Source organism: Triturus cristatus, chromosome 4_2 (assembly GCF_964204655.1).
Source record: "Triturus cristatus chromosome 4_2, aTriCri1.1, whole genome shotgun sequence".
Lineage (NCBI taxonomy): Eukaryota > Metazoa > Chordata > Amphibia > Caudata > Salamandridae > Triturus > Triturus cristatus.
This window is the reverse complement of record NC_140586.1, coordinates 328,452,664-328,459,308: the sequence shown is the minus strand read 5'-3', so window position 1 is coordinate 328,459,308 and position 6,645 is coordinate 328,452,664. Positions and strand designations below refer to the sequence as shown.

The 6,645-nt window shown below is 42.5% G+C and overlaps 1 pseudogene; it reads left to right on the top strand.

Annotated features, from left to right (window-relative positions):
- The first annotated feature begins 787 nt into the window (after window positions 1–787).
- The window catches only part of LOC146833813 (flavin-containing monooxygenase 3-like), a 248,842-nt pseudogene continuing 242,984 nt past the window's right edge, over window positions 788–6,645 (top strand).

Genomic DNA, 6,645 nt, shown 5'->3' with positions numbered 1-6,645 from the left:
CTTCATTCTTTCTGTCTAATGTGCCCTTCCATCCTTTTCCACACTCTGTTCCTCCATCATTTCCTTTCCCTTCCTCTTCCCCTCCCTTACTCCCTCCCACCCTCCGTTCTTAGGCCCCCCTCCTGCTTTCCTTCCTTTTATTTTGCATTATGTTTATTCAACTCAGTGTATGGTTCTTACAACAGTCATGATTAAAGTGCTATGCCTTTATGTGTTTTCCCTCAAATACCGTTCATCACATATTATCCCACTGACTTGATATATTTTCTGTTATTTTCTGCAACATTGCCCCTTTATCATTCTTTAACGCAAAAGAAACGATCAAAAAGTCAGCTATCATATTAAACAAGCATTTGCAATGCAAAAGGTCTCGCATTTACGTGAGTTTGAGCTATTGGCATTGTAAATAACAATGCATTTTATTTATGTTTTGCGTTTTAAAACATAAATAAAGGGCATTGTCATTTATAATGCCAATAGCTTAAACTTGTGTAAATGCGAGACCTATTGCATTGCAAATGCTTGTAGTTTATCTGTAAGGTTGTCTATAGCTGTGCATCTTTTTATCTCTGAGCAACGGGATCCATACATAAAGTTTTCATAACTTAGGTGGGTAGTAGTGGGAGTAACAAGATTCATTATGTTTGTGTTACATTATTAAATACATTATTTCCAAGTGGAAAATGTGTAGTGTTGCTGTCCCAGGCACAGTATGCCTGCATGATCATGCCTGCATGATCATGCCATCATGGTGTGCACTTTCTCTTTAGTTGTAGGACCGGCAGCCATGGTGAAGACCGTTGCGGTGATCGGCGCCGGCATTAGCGGGCTTGCAGCCCTTAAGTGCTGCCTGGAAGTCCACCAAGATGCCACCTGCTTTGAAGGCAACGACGACCTCGGGGGAGTGTGGAATTTCAAGGTGAGTGAAACCAGTATCCTGAGGTGATATCCTAGGACAAGAAAGACCTGAAAAGGTTACGTTTTTATATATTTCCTATATTATTGTCGTGTAGCTCCAATAAAAAATATACAGGATCTGTGCGTTTAAACAACATACGCTGTAGGATTGGTGTCAGACTGATTCCGGACATCCCCACTGGGTATGTTGGCCTCTTGTACCAACTAGCTCACACTGCCACTAGAATCTCCTTTTACCAAGGAGAGAATAGTTCTTGGCAACCATCGAACATGAAAACCCTGATCCCTCAGAACCCTGGAAACAATATACTACCTTTTGCTCAGTCACTTGTGCTTACTTAGTCTGTCTCACAGAGATACACAGAATAAACAGGCTGGGCGTTTTCAATAATAATTTATTGAACAGTCATAACTCTGGTGTATAATAGATGAGCTGCAACAACCATTAGACAGTATAAAATATAAATGATTAGCAGTACTATAAAGGTAAATGGATGGTATGCCTCTACTATCTTACAATAATCATGAATATATACGAGTATATAAAACACATGATAAAAGATGCGTACTCCTACGATGTCTCCCTAACTAGATGTACCTAAATGTACCTAGCATGTATGTAGGTGTTAAGCCAAGAATTCCTCTAGGATTTAGTCAACCCCATTACCTGAAGTGTGCGACTATGGGACCCCATCCTGGTCTCGAGCGGGATACCCCGCGAGGGATGTTAGACCACTGCGAGCTGGAGTGTCTGAATGCAGGAACCTCAGCGTCTCTGGTAAGTGTGGTGGGGAAGTCTTGTTCTCCTCTGTCTATCCTAAGCAAGATGTGATGTATATATACCCATAGGTCTCCCCAGGTGTCCAACCTTGCTGTATTACTGTGTCGGCCCAAGAATGACGTCGGGCATGATCTTTATACATAGATACATAGATATTATACAGGCGATGGTAGTCCTGCAGTGCTTCCAAGAATCCTCATGCATGATGTATGATATTTCGAACTAGGGAAGACCCGCATTCTGAATGCAGTGTCGTATCTAGGTAAAAGGTCAGTCCCTGTAAACCGTGACAAGTGTAATGTAGGGAAGAATATAGGTGAAGGGTAATGAAGTTACCGAGGTCTATATTATTGTACCTATATGGAATATACCATTATATAACAACACCCGAAGAGCTTGTTTTGTGTGACTATAGGTACAGCAGTAGGACGAGAGAGAACCTTTGATGAAAGCGTGACAATAAGATGCCCCTCCATAAGCTCATCCATGGGGTCCTACTCATTTTAGATTGGGGTCCATCAACAATTCGTAGAGCAGGGAATCTTTTTCCAGCTAACTTATATAATTGGATAATGTCCATAAGTATGCTGGTTTGCAATGAATGTGATTAGCCAGAAACATAGGACACTAGGGATTCAAGTCCTGATGAAAGCCAGGAATCCAGTCAAGAGCCTATGCAAGGCTGAAAAATGATGACCAAGTGGGTGCAAGGGAAAATGGCACATCTAGGCATCACAGTTTATCTCTTTTTAATCATCTCCCAAAAATAAAGGGAATATCCTGGGAAGGTGCCTGAGATTTTTAACTCTCACTTTAGATCCCATATTTGCCACTAGCCCAAATAAGTACTCCCTGCTAAGAGAGGGAGTCCACTCGCCACTAGATCATTCTCTGGCAAGTGGGACTGACTGATGATGAAGCATGACACTCAGGGTAGTGTGTGAGGCTCTGCCCTACAATTTTGTATGACTTGTAGTCCTTACATAAAGGGAGACTTACAGGGCAGCGAGGTTCCCCATATTTGGTTAAAGTCTTCTCAGCTTGATACTCCTTGAGGTCTTAAAAGACATGTTTTGTTTCTTTTTTGTTGTTTCAGACTGTGGTTTGGGAGGACACAGATGTGGACAGCCCATAATTCCTCACCTTCCCTCAATCCCCGATGTTGGGATCTTATTTCTTAGTTTAAATATCACTTACCAGGAACATTTAGTCCACTTCTAATGTGGTAATTTAAACCTGTGAGGTACTAACATGGAAAAAAAAACAAAAAGCTGGTGCTAATTACATTAACGGATGGAAGAGGATATGCTTTTTGACATAATTATGACTTTGAAGGCAAATAATGGTGAATGAGCTGAACAGTGGCATAGCAAAGAGGGCGGCCTTTCCCCCCTCGCTCTAATTTGTGGCCGTTGCAGGGGAATCACCAGCACCTCCCCCACTCATAAATTCGGCCGCAGTGGGCGGCAAACGCAGGGGCTGCCACAGGTGGCAAAAGGACTAGCTACACCACTGGAGATGAAGAAGTAATATTTGCACCCATTTTTCTGACTAAGGTATCATAGGCACTGACCAATGAAGTGTATATGATCTCATCTGCAATGGCATAGGAAAGTTCCAATGAATTTGCAATCCCTTTTTATTGGAGATGTCAACAAATTGGGGGAGTGGAAATGGGGGGCTTGTCAATGTTTCAACTCCAAAGTATTTGAGAGGTCTCCTCAGGGAGTCGTCATCCAACTACCACACCTGCATATGTAGGAATGTTTATATGTAGGAAACAAACAGTGGAAGAACCTAAGTACCAGCACTACAACAACGTCAGTTAAAAACCAAAGCCAATGAGATCATACAACCATCAGGGATTGTATAGTGTCTGTGTGTGTTAATTATTCTATGCATAATCACCATGTGAGCACTGCGTCGTCTGTACTACGCATTCACATATTTTATATTTGTATGAATACAATACATGTATGATGGAAATTCTTGTTTTGTCTAGCACTGTGTTTTCTGTAGAAATGGTTCCGTTCAATCAAGTTGATATTGAATTATGTTATATTTAAATGAGAGAGCCTTCGTACCTATGGATGAGTTTCTACTTTTGATTGAGTCCTTTATGACATTTTGTGCAGATTTATACACATATTCACCCGTGTCCCATGGGCATATAGGGTTGTCCTTGTTATAGATAAAAAATAACTCTTGGCAAAGGCAGTAGTCTTTCGCGACTATGAAGATAGCACTTTGGGCTGCAATTTGTGGGACAGGCCTATGTCATGGCAGGCACACATAATCCATATTTGCCCATGACAACAATAATCAGCACCAGCGATCCAGACATTGTTGCAGGTGGGGCACTCAGGGTAGGGCTCCATGTCCATTACCCATGCGAGGGAGTTTTCGGTCCCAACATGTGCCCTTTCCAGATCAGACTAATTCAAACCAACTCCTAACCTGTAGAGGCTGGGTGGTCAGATCGGTAGAACCAAAAGGGAAAGTCAATCAGCATTCCCATGGCTCAATTCAGCTCTGTGCTCCACTATAAAGTCAAACCCTTGCAGAGAAATAGACCATCTCAACATCTTGGAATTCTCCCCCTTTAAGGCTATCTACCATTTCAATGGCTTATGATCCATTTGAACCACAACCTTAGTGTCAAACAAATAAAGGTGGAACTTAGGCTATGCTCACACTTTGGAAAAGCACTCTTTCTCAATAATTGCCCAGTTCTGTTCTCTGGATAGTAACCTCTAATAAAGGCTACCAGACACGGTCTAACATTGTCATCCAGCTGAGCAAACACCGCTCCAACACCCTTGTTACAGGCATCCATCTGTACAATGATGCTTTCAATGCAGGTGCAGTGCATAATGCCTTCTTCAGTTCCTCAAATGCCTTTTGATACTTCTTAGTCCTTATCACTTTCTTGGGCTGCTTCCTGGAGGTCAAAGCGATCAGTGGGACAAGTATACTTCCACAGTTTGCTACGAAGTTCCTGTAATACCTGGGGAGACCTAAAAAGACCCTCACCTCAGTCTGAGTAGCAGGTACCTTCTACTCCATCATAGACTGCATCTTTGAACCCAACAGGCAAATTGTCCCGTTTCCCACCTCATGCCCAGGGTAGACTACAGTGGACTGCCCCACATGCACTTAATAGCCTTGATGGTCAGCTTTGCCTCTTGTATCCTAGCCAACACCTGTTCTTAGTTTCTAATGTGGTCCTTCTATGAATTGCTGAATACTGCATTGTCATCCAGGTAGGCCACACAGCACTCCTTCAGCCCTGCAACAAGATGGCTCTCCAGGTGCTGAAAAGTGGCTGGAGTATTCTTCACTCCAAAGGGCATTACCTTAAACCGATATAGCCCTTCTAGCATAGAAAAATTGGTCTACTCTTTGGCATCTGCTGCCAAAGCAATCTACCAGTAACTACTGATCAGATACAGGGTGCTCAAGTACTTTCTAACACCTAACCGATCCACAAGATCATCTGCTCTTAGGTTGGATGAGCATCACTTTTGGTTACCTCATTGGGGGCACTGCAGTGCACTAAAAACCGCAAGTCAGTAGACCCTTGCTTTGGTACTAGCACCACAGGACTACGAGATCTCTCAATGACTTCCAAGTCCAACATTTTGGAAACTTCCGCCTTGATGCATCTCTGAAACCAGTCAAACATTCTGTACATCCTCCTCTTCACTGACAGATGGTTTCCTGTGTCTATGTTGTGCACACAGACATGTGTCAATCCTGAAGCCATCAAAAAGAGGTTGGCAAATCGTCCGAACACCTCTCAACACTCTCTAGGCTGCTCAGGTGCTAACTTAGGGGTTAGCTGAACCCCTTCCACAGTGCCATTCCTAACGTCACTATGAATCAAGTCAGGAAGAGGCTCACTCTCTTCCTCTACTTCCTCTGCTATATCCATTACATTCACTGTTAGCACCTATACACCTTCTGGTATTAGAGTGCTTTACAAATTTAAATTTAAATGTCCTTTAATTTATTTGAATCTTTCCAGAAGTATGGCTTAAGCCTGTTCACATGGAATACCCTCTTGGGTTCCCTTGTGGCACCTGTATCTCCCAAAATGTTAAACCTACTGAACTACCTTGTATTGCCCACACCATTTGTCCTCCAAAGCCCTGGGACAAATAGGCTTTAACACCAAAAACTCCTGATCTTCCTGATACCCAGTCAGCGTAGCTTTCTGATTGCCCTACTCCATCATCAGTGTTTTGGTAGCCTGAAGGTTTTCCTCTACGTGACTCATGTTTTGCTCCATCAACTTCCTGAGACCAATCATCAATCAAACCATTGGTTTGTAGGTGATAAGCAGGGGACAAGTGGCATATCACACCAGCTTGCTCCAACATATCTCTCATGTGTTAGGAGATGAAATTGGCTCCCCGGTCAGAAATTACTATTCTTGTAAATCCAATTTTAGAAAAGATTCCCAAGAGAGCTCTCACTACTACCCGTGCAGTCATGCATCTCAGAGGTACAGCTTCCATTTACGTGGTGGCATGATCTACCACAACCAAGATACATTTTCTGCACTGTGAGAAGGAGTCAAATGGCCCAACTATGGGCTTGAGTCACAAACGTAAACCTACACATTTGTGTAAGTTTACAATTATTTCCTATCCACAAACGTATTTTATGAGTAGCATCTTTACAAGCGCGACATCTCCACATTTAAAAAGATAGGACTGTCCTATCTTTTTATGGGAGGAGACTCTGCAGTCGTGAAGATACTACTCAGAAAATAGCTTTGTGAATAGCAAATAATCATAATCATAAAGTGTACGTTTATTGGAGGTGAAAGCCGCAGTCGTATTCCTCAATGCTTAAAAGCAGTACTACGTAAAATCGGGCTAAGGGAAATCTACCTTAAACTCATTAGTGTGCAGTAAAATAAACCTACGGCCAGGGTAAGA